The sequence below is a fragment of the Notamacropus eugenii genome, chromosome 3 (genome assembly GCF_028372415.1).
Source record: "Notamacropus eugenii isolate mMacEug1 chromosome 3, mMacEug1.pri_v2, whole genome shotgun sequence".
Classification (NCBI taxonomy): Eukaryota; Metazoa; Chordata; class Mammalia; order Diprotodontia; family Macropodidae; genus Notamacropus; species Notamacropus eugenii.
Window position 1 is genome coordinate 334,662,617 of NC_092874.1, and position 23,555 is coordinate 334,686,171.

Below are 23,555 nucleotides of genomic sequence, written 5' to 3' on the forward strand. Positions count from 1 at the left end.
AGGAGACCAGCATCTGATGAAGGAATTTCAGACCTCTTGATCATGGGAAGGACATAGAAGGGGGGTGGGGGAGAGGGGTACGAGCCTGAGGAGGGTAGAGGAGGCAAGTAGTGGGATGAAGGGGCCACCAGATGGTGCTGTTGGGGCATGGGCAGACCCCCTGGTTGTCCCCTGAGGGAAATAGGAGAGTGCGTTTCCTATAGTATCTAGTCATGATTCTAACTTTCTCTCTTTCCCTCCTCCTCCTCCTTCTTCTCTCTCTCTCTCTCTCTCTCTCTCTCTCTCTCTCTCTCTCTCTCTCTCTCTCTCTCTCTCTCTCTCTCTCTCTCTCTCTCTCTCTCCCTCTCTCTCTCTCTCTCCCTCCCCCTCCCTTTCCCCCTCACTCTCCCTCCCCCTCTGTCTCCGTCCCTCCTCCCTCTCCCTCCCTCCTCCCTCCCTCTCTTCCCCTCCCCCATTCCTCTCTCGCCCTCTGTCTCGCGCTCTCTCTCTCTCTCTCCCTGGGTAAAGTGGTGTCTCGTTTCCACTCCGTGCACCCCCAGAACAGGGGCTTTGCTGAAGGGTGACCAAGGCACGGTCCCCGATCTGTCAGTCTGACTGCGAACCCGCCCCTCTCCACCCTCCGAGTTCCTGAGCGACCCCAGTGGGAGTGGATTGAGAGGTGGTCTCTTTCGGCGGCCACAGTTGTGGGTTGCTTTTTTTTTTTTTTTTTTGAACGGAGGAAATCCTGCTGAAAGGAGAGAAGGAGGAGGAGGAGGAGGAGGAGAGGGCGGGGGTAGAACTGTTGACGTTTCTTAAATGGATGGGAGACGGACGGGCCGTTTCCATCGGAACACCCACCCCTGCCCAGCCGGGCTTTGTGCCTCCTCGGTGCAGTAGGACGCGCCGGGGAGAGAAAGAGATCCAGAGACACACACAGAGAAAGAGAGGTAAGGGGCCACCCGACCGGACGAATGGAGAAGGGGGGATGTGTGTGTGTGTGTGCGTGATTGTGCTTGTGTGTGCGCGCGCGGGAAGCGGGGAGCGCTCGTGCGTGTGCTAGGGGCTGAGTGTGGTGTGTCCGTGGTGCCCTGAGCGGGAGTGGGGTGGGTGTGTACCGCTGAAGGCGGTGGGAGCGAGTGTGGTGTGGGCGTGTGTGTTGTGTGTTGTGTCGTGGGGACCGCGCAGTGGGTGTGCTGTTGTGGGAGGAGTGTGGTGGTGGGTGTGTGTGTGTGTGGCTATCAGCACAGTGGGTGTGTGTGCGGAAGGTGGGGAGAGGTGATTAGTGGGATGCAGCGATGTGTGCGTGTGTGCGTGTGTGTGGTGGGGGGGAGTAAGATCCGTGTCTTTGCTGTAAATGCATTGCGAGGAGGGGGAGGGAGGAATAGGTAAGCTGGTGGGAGGTGGGAGGGGGCGGCTGCGCTGCACACCCGTGCTCAGGTTAGCAGATCACAGATTGTCGCGCACTAAAGAACCTGGGGGCTGACAAGCGCTTTCCCCCATCTCTCCCATTCGACTGTAGACGGAGAGCGAGGCTGGCGGAGGGGGGGTGGGGGTGGGGGAGAGGGGGAGGGAGCGGGAGAGGTGGCTGGGCCGACGCGGAGTGCGCAGGCTCCGGGCTTGCAGGAAGTGTCCTCCAACACCGGCCTAAGATGCCGGGGCTCTTCACCTCGCCGCTGGCCGTCCCTTCCCCCTCCCTCAGCCCCCGGCCGTGGGGCTCTCCAGTCTGTGAAGCCAGGGGTCGGAGGCCCCTGGAGGGCCAGGCTGCGCGCGGGCCGGTGGGCGAGCACCAACTCGAGTTCCGGGCGCTTCAGACGTCACGGGGCGGGAGAGGAACTGGGCTCGAGAAGCCTTTTCCCGAGTCGTGCGAAGCCTGAGCCCCCGGAGCGTGCGAAGGCGCCGCCGGGGCTCCCGGGCCGGGCCGGGCCGGGCCGACCACGCTGACCGAGCCATCCCCTGCAGGGCCTGGCCTAGGGCTATAACGACGGCTTTTGTTAGAGACGCCGGCCCCCCCAAACCCCGTCCTGAGCCTTGGTTTGTGGTCTAGGGAAGGAAGGGAGAGCGTGGAAACAGACGTGAAATGTACGTGAAATACACTGAAATAGACTAGGAAACAGACGTGAAATGGACATGAAATAGACTAGGAAACAGACGTGAAATGGACGTGAAATACACCGAAATAGACTAGGCCGCGCGCTCACGCCCGCGCCCGCCCGGGCTGGGGAATCCAGAACCCGCCGGGTGTTTGCAGTTGGCCCGGAAGCGGCCCCTCCAGTTAGGAGCTGCACCCTGGGCGGGCGGAGGCCCCGGGAGGGGCGAGGCGGGGGCAGGGGTCCCGAACCAGGTCTCCACCGGGGGTCAGGGCAGGCGGACTGCCGCCGGTCCGGCTCGAGCCCAGGGGCACCGCCAGTCCAGAGCTTCAATGCAACGTCTCTAACCGAGCCGCAGGGGAAAGGAGAGAAAGCGATGATGTTTTGAATTAATTTTCGCATCTTTTTTGGAAGCCTCAGGAAGCAGAGGTGGGGGAAGGTGGGGGAGGAAGGAAACCTTAGAGGTCTGAGCTCTCCCGTTTATTTTTCTACGACGTCGTTTGCATTTTTATGGTAAAAATCAATAAAATATTCATGCAGAGCCTACTGCCCGTGCGAGGCGCTTTGTTGGCTGTGGGAGATGAATAAGACGCGGCGCCTCCTACCCTCGGGGCTCTTAGAGTCTAGCAATGGAGAACACTCGGAAAGATAAGGAGCTATTCCAGGCGGAACGTGATCTGGGCTAAAAGAAAGGCCTATCCAGTCACTGATTGCGGTTCAGAGAGGAGGGTGGGAAGGGTTTCCAGGTTAGAACAAGCGATTTCTTGGGTCTTTCTGGAAGATTCCGCCTGACCCCTCACCTTCACTGCCAGGAGCCCTTAAAGCCAAAGGCGTATGTCAAACACACACACGCGCGCGCACACACGCACACACAGCATCAAATTCACAATCCTTGGACACAGAAGCCGATCCTTCACATCCACCCCCTCAAATAGCATCTGGAGGAAGCCTTTCCAGTCTTCTGAGTAGCACCTGATTTTTTAAATACCCCATACAGGATCCCCTTGTCTTTTTTTCTTCTTTTCTACCAGCCCCGTGTAGAAATCTCAAAGGCTACATACATCTGTTTGCAATCCATTTTCATTGCTGCTAGTGAGCTATTGGGACTTCTCTGACGTCATAGGAGAATTACTTTTTAAAATAATTTGGTGTATTATTCTTGTCAAGGAGGGAAGTAATGAGGGGCCTACAGGGGCTGTATTTGCTGCCTCCTTTTACTCCCCTTCTTTCTTTATTTTCATTCAGATTTGCAAGTTACTGTGCAAACAAGTGCAGCCCCAGAACAACCTCTTTTCCTTCTTGTTGCCTGCGAGGGAGTATGGCTGAATGATTGTGGGTGGGCTTTTCTGGCTGGAAAGAGTGGGACAGCCTTCACAGAGCAGGGAGAGAAAAGGCCCACCATGCTGAATTCACTAGGCAGTTTCTGGGAATAGACATGATTACTGTTTGACTGATAGATTGGAAATGGCAGTCACCTGCAGCACCCACAGGATGGGCATTTAAGACCAGCATAATTTCACCTGCCACAGGAAAGGACTGACTTAAAAATTAAAGCCAGTTCAGCCTGCAGCTCCTAGGACCTAGAATATAGGGGATTCAGGAGATACAGGTTTCACATGGTAGGGGAAAAGACACTGAACTGAGAATGGGAGATGGGTTCTGGTAACCATGTAACCCCAACCAAGTCACCTCTCTCTTGTGCCTCTGCTTCCTTCTTTGTAAATCCCTGGGAGGGTATGCTCGATAATTTGTGGTCCAGCTCTAGCATTCTATAATACTACTTCAGAATTTCAAAAGATCCATGATTGTGAAATAATTATGATGCCTGCTGATAAAGGACTTGGTTGTATTTCCTGACTCTCCATTTTTGTACACCTCCATTTTTATTCAGAATGCCAATTTTCAGTGAGTACCCATCAATATGGGTACCCCCTAAACTAGGGCAGATTATAACCACTTCTATGCCTCAGTTAGATGAGTTGTTTTTGGTGAGGAGTCTGTCTGAACTTGGGGTGGTCCCTTGGGAAAACAGATACAGTGTACCACCACATCTTTAACTAAAGCCTTTTGCAGAACCCTCTAGAACCCAGGACCACTGCCACCCACAAGGGAAACAAGGAAGTAGAATTTCAGTGGACAATTCAATGTTCATTTAAAAAGTACTTTTTGTTATTGTCCTAGGCACTGGGAGAGATACAAGAGAAATATATAACTGAGTCCCTGCCCTCAAGGAACTTAGAATCTGGTTGAGAAGGCAAGACACACAGGAAACAAACCACTTAGAGATAAATTTGTCATTATCTGATAGGTCCTTAGAAGTCATCTAGCTGGTCCTACTTACTTCCCCATCCCCTCATTTTACAGATAAAGAAGTTTAGTTCTATAGAGGTAGAGTGACTACCCTCACTCAAGGAGTGAATGACTCATCTGTGTTTTGAATGCAGGGCCTCCTGACTTTATACCCAACACTTCTGAACTGTGTCATGCTATGCTGGGTGCTAAATTAAACTGTGATGTGGAGACCCACTTCTACAAGAAATCAGGGAAGAGAGAGTTCATGGAAAGTTCATGGAAAATCCTGGAGGATTCGGAAAGCTCAAGGAATTGATAGGAAAGGAGACAGAAGGACATTCCATGTTGGCCTTCAGCAGAAGAGATCTTGATTTTACTAGAAACAAGGGAAAACTTTGTAGGAATAGTAGTGGGAGATGAGGTTGGATAGATGAGATAAGGCCAGGCCTCAGATAATTATTTCTCTGGATTTAACCACAGATAATCTGGAGTGTGTCATTCTCTGACTCAAGAAGCTTTTGTCCTGAAGGTTAAAATGCAAACTCCTCTATTTGGCATTTAAAACCTTTGACAATTCTGTTTCAGCCTACCTTGTCATGCTTTTTGCACATAATTCTCCTTCACATATTACCTACTACAGTTAAACCGCCCGCCTTGCCTTTTTACAGTCTGTCCTTCATGCCAGTAACACTATCCTTTCTCACCTCCATCTCCTCAGGCCTGGCTGAGCTTAGGCCTCCCTCTTTCAAGCCGTTATTCCTGATTCCTACGGATGGTAGGCACTTGTTTTATTTTGTATCTCTTCTATATTTACTTATCTCTTGTTTCATTTTGTATCTTGTTTTATTTTGTATCTCTTCTATATTTACTTATCTCTGAACATGTTACATTCCTCTCTAACTTCCCCTCTTCCCCCCCAGAAGAATGCTTGCCCTTTGAAGACAAGAAGGGACTGTCTCACTTTTGAATTTATATCACCAGCTCCAAGCAGATTTTAAGTGCTTAATAATGCTTGTTGACCAATTGAATATTAACACACGCATGCGCTCTCACGCAAGCATACACACATGCACACACAAATGTTCTTGTGCTCTTATTGCGTATAGTCACAAATTCTTCTGGCCTGATGGATTTATTGGTATAAATTAGGCAACCTGGTAGATCACAAGAAGCAGGAAGACACAGCAATATTTCCAGGGGGAAATTAGCTCTATTCCCTGAAGAGTCCTTAAGATTCTCTGTATAATATTCTATGCAGTAAGTAAACAGCAGAAACCAATGCCCCAGTTGGACAGAGAAGATGGAGGACCAGAGAAAGGAAAATTAAGGTTACATTGAGTCAGACAGACTCGTACAGTTAGTAATTCATCAGAGTTTTATTGGGCATTTATGACATAAAAGTGTTGTGCTACATGCTTTAGAGAATACAAAGCATAAGACAAGTCTTTACCCTCTAGCAGCTTACAGACTCATAGAGGTGATAAGATATATGCAAATAATTATGGTACAGTAAGAGAGGAACACAGTTCAGAGGATGGCTTGTGGGGAAGTGGTATTCTGATGACATTTAAGCTGGATCTTAAAGGCCAGGTAAGAACTGGACATTTGGAAATGTATTTGGAAAGTACAACTTAGGCAGAGGGGAACGAGAGGATCTCATGCCTATGTACCTCATCCATAAACAATTGCCTCCATGTCCCGAGCATGCACAGCACCTAGGAGAAACCTTTACTATTGACCTAAAAGATTCAAGGAATATTGGAGAATTCCTGAATTAAGGGAGGGGCAGGAAAAGGACAGGGAGACAAGAGAAGTAGTAATAAAAAGAAAACCTGGAGAATGCAGTGTCATAGAAACCAAGGGAAAAGAACATTTGAAGAGGAGAGGTGGTCAACTGAGTCAAAAACTACAGAAAGGTCAAGGAGTATGAGGGGTTAAGACTAGAACACTGGATCTGACAATTTGGAAAGCACCAAAGACCTTGGAGGGAGCAGGATCTGGAGAGTAGTGGGACAGAGGCTTGATGTTAAGAAATTGGAGAGTAAGTGGATGATGAGGAAGTGAAGGCAGGAAGGCTAGAATCCTTTTGGAAAAGGGGATGGTATTTTGAAAATAGGATGGGAGTTTGAGTAGATGGCTGGATCAAGGGAAGATTCAGGACGCAGGCTTCTTGACTCCGAGGCTAGTTCAATGTCTCTTCTGGTACCCTTTAAAGCAGTAGATGAGGCTTACATACAATGTCATTGCTACCTAATTTTGGTACTCCACAGGTATAGACTGTCTCTAAAACAGATGGCTTTGGGGAAGAAACTTGAAGGGAGGAGGGAAGAAAGGAGATTACTGGAGAGATATTGTCATTGTGGGAGAATCAGGAAGATCATTGAGCTCCTCCATCAAGCATTTATGCCCTCCATAGTCTGTCCCCAACCTACCTTTCCAACTTGATCATCCACTCATCATCTAAAGGAGACATCCATGTCAGTCAAATTGATTTTTATTGTGTCTCCTAGACATGCCTTGAATATTCCTAACATTGTGCTTTTGCTCAGTTTTTTTTCATCTATAATGACTTTCACTCTCCTTTCTACCTAACTGAACCCTAGCCATCCTCCAGGCCCCAAATGTAGTCTCCCCTTCATCATGAAGACTTCCCCGACAAGCCCACAATGATCCCCTTCAAATTCCTATAGTAGTCTTTTATTTTTGACCCATTCATTTTGCATGCATCAGAAGTAACATTTTGCATGCCTTGGTTACTTTCCCATGAATATTTTCTCTCCCCAAGGGAAAGATTAGGGAATAAATACTTCTATACTGCCTACTATGTACCAGGTATTATGCTGAGGACTTTATAAATATTTCATTTGGTCCTCACAACCACCCTGCAAAGTAAGTGCTATTATTATTCCCATTTTATAGTTGAGGAAACTGAGGCAAATAGAGGTTAAGTAATTTGTCCAGTAACCCATTAACCATTTGAACTGACATCCTCCTGACTCCAGACACAGCATTCTATACAGTGCATCTCCTACCTGCCCAACTAAGTTTCTTGAAAACAGGGACTATATCGTATTCAATTTAGTTAAATATTTAATAAACATACGTCAGGCAATCCACTAGGCCTTTTGAGCAATATAAAAATGAATTCAATACAGTTCTTGCTATAAAAAAGCTTATAGTCTAGTAAGAATACTAATCAAACAAGTGTACAAATGAACATAATAAAATTCAAAATATTACATGAGTCATAAGAAATACAAAATTCTATTGAGGTCTGTTAGAGTGAAACAGACCACATCTAGGTAGAGAGATCAGGAAAGACTTGAATAAGAAAGTATCCTTTGCCATGGCTTTGCAATTCTGGGTAGAATTTTGAAGATACAGATGGAGGAAAATATTCTAAATAGAAGGAACGCACAAGCAAAGGCAAGGAGGCAAGAGAGACATAAAATTGTGTTAGGGAGCACGTCTAGTTTTGCTAGAGTAGTGAATACCTAAGGAAGTAGTGAGAATTAAGGCTGGAATGATAAGCTGGGACCAGAATGTGAAGGCTTTGAATACTAGACTAATAAATTTGAACTGTATTTGGTAGACAAGTCATTAGAGGTTTTGAACAGATGAGTGATATGGTGTGTAAAAAGTAGTTGGAAATAAAGAAGGAGAAGAGTAAGAGATGACTTTGAAGTCTGAACTTGAGTGACTGGCAAAATGGTGGTGATAAAAACAAGTCAGGAGGAGAAGCTGGTTTGGGAAGAATGATGAGCTTTGAAATCCTTCCCAATCTTTAAAATCTAGTTCAAATCATGTTCATGTTAGAAGTTCTTTCTAATTTTCATTGATTCCCCCAGGAGAAAATTATCTTTTCTTCCTCCAACCTCGTATAGTACTTTATGTCTCTATTGTGCTTTTAGTCTGTTCTATTCTATAATATTTTTGTTATATATTTGCTGTATGTGTAACACCCCCTAATTCACACTGGCACTGGCAGAGAGATCATTCCTAGTATTTCGAGAGTTCTAGGAGTAACCCTAAGGGTGACTATTCTAACATGTAGCTTATAAGCCCCCACTAGTGTGTTTCTGCTTAACAATCAACCAGTAGACTCAATTTTTTAGCAGATATTTACTCAAATGCTGTTATAACAAAAACAGTAGTTATAAAGTCTTTCCCTCCCAAAAAGCAACACTCTCCCACAAATGCACACTGAGTCCATGAGTTGAGGAGTGGGTACAAATTTAAACTGTAGTGGTAGTGAGGGATTCACATAAGGAACGCATGTGACCACAGCAACTCTCAACTCTAGAACTGTAGGGTCTTGATGTGCTCTCTTTCTCTGGAGAATCTTCATAAAGTTGGCTGCAAAATGTGGTATTGGTGGCAAGTTATGCTGTTGTTCAAGACTTGTTCATTACCAAACAATGGGCTGATTTCTCACAGGGAATGGTGTCTCAGGTGGACAGTTCACTTTGTTGCTAGGCTAAGTCATATAGGTTGCTTGGCTACTTGGCTAATCAATAATTTGACTGCTGCCAGAATGATCCCAGTAGGATGCTCTGTTTTTGGGCAGCTATGGCTGCTACTGGATGGACTGTGACAGGCAGATCACTCAGCTGTTGCACTCTTCTTAGGGTGTTCCATCTCTGCTGGCCACGTCAATCCACAGGACTCCCTGAGCTTGTTCTTTGATAGGCAGCTACAGTCTTTCACTACTGGCTCTGCTAGGTAGAACTGTGTTCTTTTCAGATGGAATGCTATTGTGTTCTTTTAGCTAGGGCAGTGACCTAGCAGAAGCATCTCCTTTTTTTGCTTCCTTAGAGCCTTAGCTTCGAGGTCTTTCACCTGCAGGCCGGAGTGGGAAGAGATCTAGATTCTCCTGTTCAATAGTGCAGGTTCAGAGCAAGTTCCCTGAGTAATGGACTCCATATTTAAGGTCATCAGCCTTGATTCAGCCAATAACACTTCCCATACTCCTTTAGGGTTCTTATTCAGAAGAATGGCTAGGGATGAAAGCATAAATTAATTTTGTGCCCCTTTAGGTAAGCTCATTGTCTTACTGGCCTCTTCATATTCAACTAAACTATTTAAGCCTAGAAACCTTTCTTTCTAAGGTGTGGCTTGTTTCTTCTTCATCTGAAAGGATTTCCCCCTTACATTTTCAGCTTTTCCTTTTTGCCCCTTTTTATTTTTAATTTTGCCAAGTCTCACCAATCTAATAAGTATTTTATTCAATGCCAACTATATTCAAAGCGCTCTGCCAAGTACAAAATAAAAAATAACCCCTGCCCTCAAGGAGCTTATATTCTATTTGGATAAGCAAAGTATATGTGTTTTTTATTTTTTATTTCTTCTCACCCTGCCCCCCCTTAGATTATAATCTCAATGAAGGTAGGCACTGATTCATGTCTTAATTACTATTGGGGCTCCCCCAGTATCTTGTGTATAGTAGTTCCTTGAATGAATGAATTCATTTTGGACAGATTCATACCTCTTTGTATCCCCTACAGCATCTAGTGCAAGGTAAGGGTTAATTAAATATGTATGTATTGATTTTGTTGATTAGTGGATGGTTCCTGAGGTTCATTTGGTGGAGAATCTCAGTTATGGTGCATGGTGGTGGGAGACTTAATGGAGTCAAAGCGGGTAGATTGCATTTGCTCACTGAGAAACTGGCTCGGAAAAGCCAGATTTTAAAGGCCAAAACTGTGTTTGAGTGAATCTCAACTACTTGTTTTTCACCAGTCAATATACACCTATCTACTGAATCCTTACCGAATGCCACATTCTGTGCTCTGAGTTGAAGGGGCAAGCCTGGGGGATGGGAAGAGACACAATAGGAGGAGACATAGAAACTGTCCTTGAGGAAAATACAACCTGACATGAGTAACACATATGAAGCAATTAGAGAACTGTACATGGCAGTATATAATTATGAGCAGAATTGTGTGACATAGATTCTAAGTGTCACCAGAGTTCAGGAAAGGGAATTCAGTGTGGGCTAGGTTAAGGAAAGCTTCACGGAGAGGTGATTTTATAGGAGCCCTGTGCCTGAGGTAGGACACCATGTGAAATGTTTCCCTGGCTATGTTTAAACCAACTTATCTTATTTCTGCAAGGATGAAGAGGTGTCAGATATTTTTCCAACAGAAAACCATTCAAAGGGAGGCCCTTGAGAAATCTCAGATTAAAAGATATTCTCTCAGGAAGGAAATTCTTAATGGGATGGGGATGATGTCGAACAAGGCTTGAGCAACAGTGGTTTGAGTTACCTCAGCTCCAGTTGTGAGTAGGTTTAGGGGTCCCTCAATTTCTGAAGTGCTACCCTAAATTCTGCATTCAGAGAATGCTTCGGAGAATTCTAAAAGGTACTGATGGTACCTTTCAGTGATTTAATGTGTCAGGGAGGATAGAAGTGGCTGTTGGGCAGCTATTCCTAGGGGTAAGAAAGACTTAGATGAAGCTATAGGATTCCACAAATTTTAGGGGTAGGTAAGGGACTGGGTGTTAAAATCAGGATTTAGTAAGATCTCAACAGGCTAGACTGATAAACTAAAACTAACAGAATGAAATTAATAGGAATATATTTAGAGTCATGCACTTTGATTTTTAAAAATCAGCTACATTATGCAAGTACAGGATGGGTGAAACCTGAATTAACAGCAATTCTAATGAAACAGACCTCAGAGTTTGAGTAGACTCCAAGCCCAACGTGAATTAACACTGACTGATAAAAATCTAATATAAATCTGGACTTCATTAACAGAAGTAGAACATCTGAAATAAGAGAGATGAGAATCCTACTGCTTTCCACAGTGGTCAGAATAGTATGTTATCTTTTGCCTGTACCACATTATAGAAGAGATATTGACAAAAACAAGCCCCGGTTGAGGTCCTCAATACCTCTTGTTCAAACAAGAGCTTCCTAATCAGTCTCCAATTCAGCATTCACATTGATATCAAAATGCACTCCCTGGAACACGTTTGATCATTCAATTTCACTTCCCTACTCAAGAATCATTGGTGGCTCCTATTGCATCTAGGATGAAATACTAATTCCTCTCTTTAGCATTTAAAGTTCTTCACAGACTTACATGAACTGATGCAAAGTGAAATGAGCAGAACCAGGAGAACATTCTACACAGTAACAGCAATACTGTACAATGATCAGCTGTGCATGACTTAACTATTCTCAGCAACACAATGATCTGAAGGACTTATAATGAAAAATGCAGATTGAATTATACCTTTTTTTTACTTTATTATTCTTGGATCTGTGTTTTACAACATGGTTAATGTGGAAATGTTTTGCATGATTACACATGTATAATCTATATCCAATTGCTTGCCTTCTCTGGGTAGGGGAGGAGAGGAAGGAAAGGAGAAAATTTGGAACTAAAATTTTTTAAAACAAATATTAAAAATTTTTGTTCATGTGTTACTGAGAAAAAAATAAACAACCTACGTATTTTTTAAAAATGACTTGCCCACAGGTAACAATGGTCCTAAAGAGGTGACCAAATCTTTAAAAAAAGTTAGAAAGGCATTATTACTATAAAAAAAAGTTCTTCAGAGTCTGCCTTTAGCCTCCCTTTCTAGACATTTCATATTATTCCCTGTCACATGCTTTGTCCCAACAAAACTGTCTACTTATTCTCTGAATTGACCATTCTATTTCCTATTCATTTATACATTTGCAAGGGTTCAGTTACATACTTGGAATGTAGTGCCTGTTCATCTCCACCTCCTAGAATTCTTAACATCCTTCACCTCCTCTATATCTTTTCTGATCCCTCTGATTCTTCCTTCTCTCAAATTATCTTGTACTTACTTCTCTGTATCATATCATTCCCCTGGAATCCCCCACCCCCAAAATCTAAGTTCATTGAATGCAGGTTCTTTTTTGTTTTGTCTTTGTATCCCCAGTACTTAGTACAATACCTGGAACACAGTAGGTGCTTAATAAATGCTTGTATGTTTGAATTACAAAAGAGGACAACTAAGATAGTGAGAGACCACTGAAAGAACCAGGGATACTTAGTCTGAAGAAGGGAAGACTTGGGAAGGGGGCCTGTAATGTTGTATGTAAAGGGTATGTTTAGGGGCCATTTGAGAAGGGAGTAGATATTCTGTGTAGCTCCAAAGGAACAAGACAAGGACTAATGAATGGACATTGAAGGGAGGCAATTTTTTTCCCTCGGATAAAGAACTTTTTAACAATTAGAGCTGTCCAGCAGTTGAATGAGTTGCCCTTTGAAATAATGAGTTCTCCATCACTGGAAATGTTCAAGCAGAAGTTAGATGAGCACATGTCAGAGATGTCATAGGAGTCATTCCAGCATGAGATAGGAAGTCTAACTAGATGGTCTCTTCCATCTCAAAGATTCTATCCTTTTCCAAATGGTCACTGAATCAAGGGAGGATTCCTGCAGGCAGATTGTTTTGTGATTGGGATGAGAAGAGTCTCGGCAGGTAGGAAGTGGGAGGTTAGGTTAAAGTCACCAATGGCATGAAAGCATGTACAGAATAAAAGGCACAAAGGTGTGGGAGTAAGGACTTGAACTGACCCTGACTTGACTGGGAATCTTATGAACTGAAGAGTTAGGGAACATAAGAGAGATTAAAATAATGTAGCCTTGGAAATAATGAGTGCTAATGCATCCAGGATTTGCCATTTTGAAAACTCATCCTTGCTGGTTCTGCATGAAATATGGTAAAATAGAACATTGGACTTAAGAGTCAGAAGATCTGGGTTCTAGCCCTGGTAAAGTGTGTGGAAGAGAAGTCCCTCACTTCCCTGGGTCTCATTTTCCTTTTCTGTAAAATGGTGAAATATTTGCACTAACTTCATTGACTTTGTTGTGAAGATGAAATGTATGAACATGCTTTGTAAATACCAAGGGCTTATAATAGCTATCATACACATTTTATTTCTTTATTAAATATTAATTATATGTTTTATATTATGTTAATAATCTGTAATATAATCATCATTGCTACAATAGAAATGTTTTTATTATAGTAACTGGGATTATAATAATCTTATATATATGGTTTCACAAAGAGGCTTCCAGAGAAGAGGCAAGCAAAAGAGAATTCACCAAATTCTATTGGTCAGTCTTAGGAAACTACAAGAAATTCCCACTGTGCAGTGTTCTAGTCCAAACTGAAGAAAGTTGGACTGCATAGCATACTGGGCCTTGTGGTCTTTAGTCCTGCACCTTGGATTTCAAAAGGAAAGAGAAGTCCATTTGACACAAGCCCTATGGCTGCCATGGCATTGATGAGAATGTCAAGCATGATTCTTACCCCTAGACAGGAGTCCAACACTATTCTCTTTGGTTCTTGACCTGTGTAAATAAGCAGGAAGGAGAAAGGCAGGGCTTAGAAAGAAGGAAAGCTTTTTTTTTTACATAAAAGGAGGGGTCCAGAGATGAATCAGTTTATTACCTCTTTGAGATGAGCACAAAAAATCTATACTGAAGGCATGAAATAGCAATAAAAATGGAATTTTTACCAAAGCAAAATTAATTGAGTGAATCTCACTCTTGAAACCTAAGCTCTGAGCTAAGGCTTATGAGTGCAATATGAACAGGACTAGCCCCTTCCTGGCTTTGCTCCCCCAAGGGTGATGCCTGCCCCCTCCCCCTGAACACAGGCTAATTAAACAAAGACAAACAGGGGCTTTTCAGCAGTCACTTTAGTGGTGACCTCTACCCAGTGTCTTCATCTGGCTCAATTAAGTAGCTCTCAGTCTCAGTTTCCTACATTTAGCATCCACCCAAACCAAGGAGGCCCGGAGCTGGAGGCAAAAGTCCTATGACAAGAAATAGTCACTTTGGATTCCCTGGGAAAACTAGGACTTTATAAAAACTTTGTCCTTCTTCTATGTGAATCTCTATACATCCAAAGAGTTCCATGAAGGCTTTAGGTTGCAGGATAGTGTCTTAGAATCTCAGAGATGGAAGGGACCCCAGAGGCCATCACTCCATCCTGTACTTCTATAATACATCAACAAAGGATCATCCTCCAGGGATGAATATTCAACTACTTCCTAAAACAGCCCATTCCACATTTGGACTGCTCTACTTCTTAGTGAGGCTTTTCTTATATCAAGCATGAAAAATGACTCCCTGCAACTTTTACCCACTGTTCCTAGTTCTGCCTCTGGGGCAAAACAGAATAGATCTAATCCATCTTCCACAAGACAGCCCTTCAAATACTTGAAGACAGCTATTTTGTCTGTCCCCCCCTGAAGTCTTCTCTTCTCCAGGTTAAACAGCTCCAGTTCCTGCTTTCAAACCTTGTACATGATAGTCTCCAGCTTCTTCACCATCTTGGTCATCCTCTTCTGAAGGAGTTCCAGCTTCTCATGTCTTTCCTAAAATGTAGCACTCGAGACTAAACCCAATACTTTAGTTCTGGTCTGACTAAGGCAGAGTGAGTGCAGGAGGATTGTCACTTCTCATTCTGGGCACAGTCAATGCTGCCTGGGATCCCATGGAAAGGTAGGATGGTAAAGAACATCAGTTCTCAAACATTTTGGACTCAGGGTCCCTTTACCCTCTGAAAAATTATTTAGGACCCTAAATAAAGAACTTTTATTTTTGTGGGTTACACCTATTGATATTTGCTGCATCAGAAATAAAAAATGAGAAGAGGATTGACCTCATGGACCCCTGAAAAAGACCTCAGACCATACTTTAAGAATGGCTGTTACAGTGGGTAGATAGCTGGCCTTAGATCAGGAATTTTGACACACACTGGCTATATGACCCTACACAAACCTCTCTCAGTGCCCTCAGGTAATTCTCTAAGAATGCCAAATCTGCATTAGTAGATGACCTGTGAAATCAGAAATCTGGTCACCCCAAAATCACATTAGCTTTGTGACTGCCATACCATACTGTTGTTAGTTTTTCATTAATCCTATCCTATGAACTAATATTTATCTCCTAGTGTTAAGCACAGTGCCTGCCACTTAGTAGGCACGTAATAAATGCTTATTGACTGACTGACTAAAACTCCCCAAGTCTTTGATTTTTTATTTTATTTTCTCCAATGAACTGTTGTCTTCCTAAGCTTCTTCCTCATCTTGTACTTTTGCAGTTGATCTTTTTGAACCCAAGTGTAGGACTTTATTCCCCTCAAATTTCTTGAGGAAGCATTGTGGTGCTGTGAAGTGAGGAAAAATGGATTTGGAGTCAGAAGATGTGGGTATGATTGCTGGCTTTGTCACTTACTATATATGGGTGACCTTGGGCCAGATATTTAACCTGAGGCAGATCAAAGTGGATAGAGCCTAGAGTGAGGAAGATCTCAGTTCAATGTCAGGCTCAGATATTAACTAGCTGTATGTTCCTGGGCAAGTTATATAACCTCAATGCCTCAATTTCCTCATCAATAAAATGAGGATAATAATAGTGCCTACCTCCCAGAGTTGTTGTGGGGAGAGCCTGTAGGTGCTTAATAAAAGCCTTTGTTTCTAGCTTTCCTTCCTTTCTCGTTAGCTTTCTCATCTATAAAATGGAGGAGTTGGAGTGGATAACCTTTGAGGCTCCTTTCAGCTCTAAATCTGTGATCCTAAATTCCATCTTATTAGATTCAGCCCATTGTTTGTGCTTCTTGAGTTCTTTTTGGATCTGACTCTATGATTCATTCCTTCTAGCTCTGAATCACCTGCAAATTTGATAAGCATGCCATCTAAATCTTCATTCAAATCACTGATTTAAAAAAATGTTGACTAGCACAGGACCAAGGACAGATCCTTGGAACACTTCATTCCCTCCAGGTTGATGAGTCTGGACCTTAAACCAGTTCTTGATCCATTCAACTGTACTGCCATTCAATTCACAGCTCTCCATTTTCTCTACAAGGATAGTAATATGAGAGGTTTTGTCTTTGGTAATTTTGCTTGTTTCCTGGTTTTCAGGGAGAATGGTTTCCAGGTAGAGAATGAGGCATGGAATCCAGTGCCTTGGAATTATTTTTTTAATTATGTAAATTCTAGCTGTAGTGCAGATTGACTGCTAACCAGTCTTGATCTAGCCTAGGCAAAGTTTGATTTGCTGGTTGTTGTTTACACCCTTATGTCCAACCACTGAGTACTCCTTCCCTTGGATGGTACCGTTGCAAAGTGATCTTTTCTCTAGCTTCACCACTGATACTCTTTCCCCACCCCCTTCACTCCCCTCCACCCCCTTCCACCACCATCCTCAGCCTTTACATGGTTAGACACTAGAGTCGAGCATGTATTTGCTACTTAGGAAAACAGACAAGAGATTGGTAGATGTGAGAGGGTGGAAATCCTACCTCCCCTGCCCTGGAACCTTCTACTTAATAGACAGCCAGCTCCTGCCAGCAGAGGAGAGGGAGTCATCCTGAGCTTTCTGAGTCCTGAGGCAGAAAGATCAAATATATAGTGAGAAGCAGGAAGCTGAAAGGTAGTATCCTGGAACAGTCCAAGGTGGGTGAGGGTAATGAATTCAGACATTTTCCTCTGTGCCCTTCTATGCCTGCCCTCTAATTTCAGGGTCCTAAATTCAAACCCATACCACATGGCCCCATTTCAATCCCTTATCTTATACCAGCAGCGACAATCAGATTGCTGGGAAGGAAAAAACAATCTGCTTGATTGACAAACAAAAAAACCCTCACCACATTTTTGCACAAAAGGAGGGAAGGGGTGGGAGCTGGCTAGCTTGCTGTTACTGCTGGGGCTGCTTCTGCTTCATCCCCCCTTCCCTAATTCTCGACCCCCTCCCCCATCTCTCTCCCTGGTGCTGACAGCACTTAATTCTACCAGCCAGACACCCTGTGTTCTGACTGGCTGAGTTCAATGTCAGGCACTCGGCAGCGAATGTCATTGTCAACCCTGTTGTCTTTGCTACTACAAGGGCTACAGTGAGCCCCTTAAGGAACATCAGAGACTGGTATTGAGGAATGCTTTGAGAAAATCTGTCATCTTGGAATTACTGCCTTCTTCATGCCTGTTCCCTCCATTCTCCCCTTTCCTCTCTGCTCCCTCCCCCTAGCCCTTCACCCCCACAGCTGGCTGACTGCATATTAGGCTGGGACAATGTAGGAACAGTAAACAGCATTGGAGAGGAAGCTGGGGCCCATCAGGTAGCAGAGAAAGACATTGGATCCAGAGGGAGCACGGCAGAGAAAGCAAACAAACAAGGCTTTGTGAGGTAACAGATTGGATTCTTAGAAGGGAAGTGAGCGATGTATGTGGGGGAGGGGAAGGCAGACAGGCTACAGGGATGGAGCTGAGGGAGCTGAGAAAAAGGATGGGAGAGGACACAGTTGAGTGCCAAGTGGACAGGCTGAGAGCCTTGGGGCCAGAGGTGTCTGCCCCCTCACCCTCCCAGGAGTGGGGGGAGGGTCACTCCTAGGAGAGAGACAATTGAAAACCTCCTTCCCCTGACCTCACCACTCCCCAAAGAGGATGTCAGGCAGGCAACTAAGATCCTTGGCTTCTAGTTTTCCCCTTTTTCCTAACTGACCAGGCATGACCTTTCATTTCATTTCTTAGGGCTTCAATTGTTTTCACAATTGATCTGGAACAACCAGACCACTGCATCCAGATTAGAGCACTGCTGGACTGCTTTGGGGTTTAGCTGAGTCTCTGGGATTGATCGTTTCTTGAAGCTGCAATATCTAGATTCGGGACTCTAAACAGAAGGGAAACCAGGGCCAGCTGAAAGGGGGAAAACAATCTCAGTTATGAAACTTAAGTCAGATATATAAACATGAAGAAAGGAATCTGCTCTGGTGAGCTTTTCAGGCTTTCGCAGGTAGTGTTCTGGCTCATGGAGCTGAATAGAGAGGGAGCAGATAATCTCTTCCTGTGGGCAGCTAGCCTTGGCGGGGTGGTGGGGGTGGGGGGGGGGGTGGCAGGGAAGAGCGAAAGAATGAGCAGAGGAGCTATTGAAATGTCCTCAGGGAAGGAAAAGTCTGAACAAGGCACCAGTCCACCAACCCCATGATTTCTATCAAGACCCCATCCTCTACCCATCCTAAAGCACCAGTGAAACCCCCTTTACTGCCCCCCAAAAAGACTGCAAGTGGGTCTCTGAGGTATCTGAGTGGAAAGACATCCATGAGAAGCAATCAGACCTGAGAGGCATACAGAAGATGTGACCACATTCACCACATCTCGTCCCTCAAGCTGTTTCCTTGTTCCAGGAGCTGGGCTCTCATTTTCAGTGTAGAAGAGAAGGAAACAAAATCCTTTCTGAGTCTAACTGCCTTACTTCCTGTCCCAGCCTTTCCCTTGTGGATGACATTCATTCCCTTCCCTACTCCAATACTAGTTTTGACCCCCCAAGTTTCTCCAATCTTGTTCTTTTTGCAAATGGAACAATAATCCATTGAGCCCAGAGGATCTAGGGAACCCTTTTCCACTAAGGACCACAAACTCTGGACTCATTCAGACCAGGTTAAATCAAAAGGGAACCTGGATGCTAAAGAGAGGACTTAGGTCCTTTCTTGTCTTTGGATTTTTATACCTCTACCCTACAGTCCTGGGGAAAATCATTTAATGTTCAAGTGTGGCTCAAATCTAGGGTCTCCCCAAAACACAGCAGAAAGGTATTCAATGTACAATGTAGATTAGGTATGGGCAGTGATATGCAGGTAAGTGTTTAATTGTGCTGAAAAATATTAGCTCTCCAAAAGAAAAAATATACCCATGACATACTTTGAAGTTTAATCTGCATTGTTAACATCTCCATCACTTTTATAAAATAATAAATCAAGCCCTAATTTGTAGTATTTGATGAGTGTCAAGGTGCAAATGCTCACACTAAAAATTAGAGGAGAACTGTTTGTTTATTCCACATATAAAAAAAAATGCTGAAAACATGAAAACTCATAAGCATTCATTGAGAAAGACTTAAAATATGAAGCAGTAGCCCATAACTCTTATTATACTCTCCCAAGAGGTTGATACTTAAATCATTAAACCACCAAACAGCAATTTCACCTTCATCTCAGCTCTGCATTATCTGAGTAACTCCCTCAAGATCCATTTCTTCTGTCAAGCCAGGGAAAGCATGGCTTGGGCTCTTCTCTGGTCATCTTCTCTGAAAAGGTATAATTATAGAAAATTCCTGCTGTCAGTCAACTCTGATAGAAGAATCCAGGAACTCCCACACTCCAGAGGTAGGCACTCTTGAAAAGTGCATATCTCATGATCACTGTTTGGTCACCTGTATTCAGAAAAAAAAGCGCAAAGCAGAAGAGGCAGCCAGAGAATTGAGGTCATCTTTGACTTTCTCTTTCTTCATCTTCACACCCCATCCCCCAATCAAAGAAACTAAAGGACTGGGGCGGCTAGGTGGCATAGTGAATATACCACTAGCCCTGGAGTCAGGAAATTCTGAGTTCAAATTTGACCTCAGACACTTAGTAGCTGTGTGACCCTGGGCAAGTCACTCAACCCAGATTGCCTCCAAGAAAAGAAAAGAAATCAAGGGACCAATAAGGGAATTATTTTATCATCCAAAAGGGCAAGTTCTTCAGCAGTGAACCAGATGTGCCAGTGGAAGTGTTCGGGGAGATTCAGGTCAGCTCCATGCATGCTTCCTTGGCTAGCTTCCAACAGATACTCCACACACTAGGATTTGTTCTAGCCAGAACAGTGGAAGGTCCCCTGATTACACTCTTGCTAGCTAAATATTTGGTCTCCTCACTGAATTATCAGGGGTATTTGGCACATTTGTCCACATTTCTAGTTCTAGAAAGTTCTCTGGGAATCTAAGAGGTTAAAGTATTGTTCTTTTAAATGCCTTTCCATAGAACATTTCCTTGGAGCACACATGCAATAGTCTTTAATGGTCTTGTGAATGCCATGCACAATATCTAATCAAAAGCCCATTCAACATTGTCGTTTAGTCATTTTAGTCATATCCAACTCTTCATGACCCCATTTAGGCTTTTTCTTAGCAAAGATACTGGAGTGGTTCCCTTTCCTTCTCCAGCTCATTTTACAGATGAGGAAACTGGGGCAAACAGGGTGAAGTGGCTTGCCCAGGGTCACACAGCTAGGAAATATCTGAGGATGGGTATAATCTGAGGAAGATGAGTCTTCTTGACTACAGACCTGGTGCTCTATCCACCGTGCCACCTAGCTGCCCACATTTGGCATAGCTCTTAGATAATTAGTCTTTTGCATGGGTCAGGCTTACCATTGCTGATGGGTCTAGAACTTACAATCACCAAGCCAAATGCAAAATTATGCAAATTCAATAACCAACTAACATTTTACAAACCTTATAATAGTTCGCCACCTGCCTAGTACTTGTGGGGTCTGCCTCAAATCAAACAACTAGAAAAAAAGTGAAATTAATGCTAAAAAACCCCAACCAAACCAACCTTTCCTTGTCAGAGTGAAAGTCTGGTCCCATATGAGCTCCCAGATCATATGGAACTTTACCAGCATAGATTAGGAAGAATTTTTGCTTGACTAAAAGTTGCCCCCTCTTCTTCTGGTGAGAAACTACACTGTTCTAGGGGAAATTTTCTTCCATGGTAATCACAGCAAATAGGGCAGCCCATACATTTCTTCCAGTTAATCCCATATCAATGCATGGAGTAATCCAAATGGTAGTCCCAACAAAAACCTCTGTAGTGGTCCCTGAAATTCTTAGAGCATTTAATTTTTCTCCACTGGAATCCTACCAATGTGTAGAGCAATCCACATGGAGGCCCAAACACTCAAAATTAAGACAAACCAGCTTAGCTGAAAAATAAAGCATATTTAAGTGAACCCTGAGTATATTTGAAGTACTTATAAAGTTAGGATGAAGCACTCAAGAATGAGTGGGATCAGTACCTTGGATCCTGGATGACTTTCCTAAGGATAAACAATTGTTAGGTCCAGGAGAGGCTGGGGTACCCTCTTCCATTAGGACTCTCCTACTAAAACCCTAGCTTTGGCATTATCTGCTTTGGGTTCAGTCCTAGAGGAGCCCAGTCTCTGGAGAGAAGAGTTGGGACCTTTCTTGTTATCTTGACATCATTGTTGCAAAGAGGATGCTCTGCTTTGCTCTGCACCCCAGGCCTGGAGAACTCATTGTGGATCTGAGGGGATGATTCCAATCAACCCCAAGTATTTAATCGCTTCTTGAGGGCCCTCTGCATGCTTAGGATTTGTTAAAAAAATTTTTTTCTTTGTGGGTTAAGCCTGATTGTTCTATCTTCAGATGAGCTCAGATCTCCTTTTGGGATGTCATAGATGTTGTGGTGGAGCCCTGGAAAAATTTTACGCAGACTTCTATCTGGATTGCCTTATTGCTTTGGCTGAGAATCTCCTAGGAAAATTTATGCCTCAGGTGCTACAAAGGACCCACAGGAAAAATTTTCACCCAGATTAGTTTGGTTTCTCACCTGGGAATGAAGGGGCCAACTTCCAGTTGACCCCAAAGTTCCTAATCCCTGATGAGAGAGTTCCATATGTTTAGAGAGTTCATTTGAGATTAGTCTTTCCTTTGAGAGAGGAAGGTCATTTTTCCTTTTCCTTTTCTCTGTTTTAAAAAGTTTTGTTAGTTGTTTCTTTTATGTCAATTTTTGTTTTGGGAATGGAACAGGTCCTTATAAATACTAGCCAGGCAATAACCTATGGTCAACCTTGTAAAGTATAAGCTATTTGTTGAATTTGCACAATTTTGGGGAAGATTGTAGTCTTCAGAATCCCCTAGTTATAGAAGGACTGGACCCTTGCAAAGGTTGTTAATCATGGGATTCTCTAAGGATTGTGCTGAATAACTTACATGGTAGTTAAGAGGCCATCAAGTACTCTACCACATGACTGTTGAAATTCTTAAGTGTAAGGCATTGGGGAGGTACTGAAAAGAATATGTGAGACTTCTCAAGTCTCCAGATAACATTTTAGAATCGAAGATATAGACAAATATATCAAATTCATCCAGTTGATCCTCTGGATGTAGCAAATATTTAACATGGAGGAGAGTGTAATAGAAGTGGAGTATCCGCGGAGCTAAGCTGAGCTCTCATGGTCACTTTCAGGGACGTATGTTCAGCTCTGAAGGACTTTGAGAATCTTTGTTGTCTGTGACACCAGCAGGGGAGAGGTGGAAACTTCAAAGAATATGGCCACTGAACCAGGAAGAACTGCCCACTCAGTAGTCTTTAAAGGGAGAGTCAGTTTCTGTTTTTGCTCTCCTGAATGGGGAGTGTGGAATTCTCTAAGACTTCCCATGATGGGGAAGTAGAGAGGAGAAGAAAAGCTCCTCTTCCTGGGAGGTGTGATGACTGTTTCTATGTGTGCTGTGTAGGGGAGCTCGAGCATTGACATTGACTGCCTGGCTCCCTGAGATGTGGATAATGGCTAACTGAGGAACTCTGCACTTCCCGGGTTCCTTAGTCAGAGCTAACTGGCAGCAGGAGTCTTCTACAAGGAGTCTTAGAGAAGATAACCACTGACAGGAAAATGGATCTAAAAACTTACCTCCCTGAATGCCCAGAAGATTTGAACCTTGGGGGAATTCTTTGCCTAGTACGGAGCTGAGGAGAAGGTATTTTGTTCAGTAGTTCCACAGGTTTCATGTTTTGATGTTTTAAATGTAAACCTCCTATTATAAGAGAAATGGGCTGCATACTTTAAGCTTGTGTTAATGTACCCCCATGAGGCCTTCATGCTCCAAGCATTTCTTTTGTACGCAAAACAGTTAATAGCTGCCCTATACATGGTTTACATTGCCCATTGAGTAACTTCCTGATCCCTCTTGGGGAGACCTTACACCTGAGCCGCACCTGAGCTTTAAATGATTCTCACCCACCCAGGGGTCCGAGTTGGGGGCATTAAGACCCAGAACTAACAAGAAAGAGCCTAACTAACCTCTTTAGAGGCCAAGCTCTCCAGGACTAAATCTGCTCCACATGAGCCAAAGCTCAGACCCTTTAGTGGGAAAAGATGTCCTCAGCTTTCTCAGACCTAGAGTCTACTTGTTGTTATACTAACAGCGTAGGGCACCATGTCAGACAGGTTTATCCAGGATACTAGCCGTAGTATCAGTAGAAAAAGAGCTCTAGGGAAGTCCTTACATACAGAAGAAACCAAGAGAAGGTTTAGTGGCTAAGCAAGAGGTTACCTGGGAAAATGAGGACCCAAACCAGGCTTGGCAGAACTAGACTCTTTCTGTCTCTATGTTTTTTAACATCTTCCTGTTTTTAAAA

General features: G+C 43.7%; 1 protein-coding gene across 4 annotated transcripts in view; it reads left to right on the top strand.

Moving 5' to 3' along the window:
* The first annotated feature begins 226 nt into the window (after positions 1-226).
* The window catches only part of RAI1 (retinoic acid induced 1), a 305,090-nt gene continuing 281,761 nt past the window's right edge, over positions 227-23,555 (top strand). For 2 of the 4 annotated variants that reach the window (XM_072650164.1, XM_072650156.1), the window contains exon 1: positions 227-926. The gene's annotated coding sequence lies outside the window, so the exon portion shown is untranslated. The remainder of the gene's footprint in view (positions 927-23,555) is intronic. The other 2 variants (XM_072650157.1, XM_072650158.1) reach the window with 1 other exon arrangement.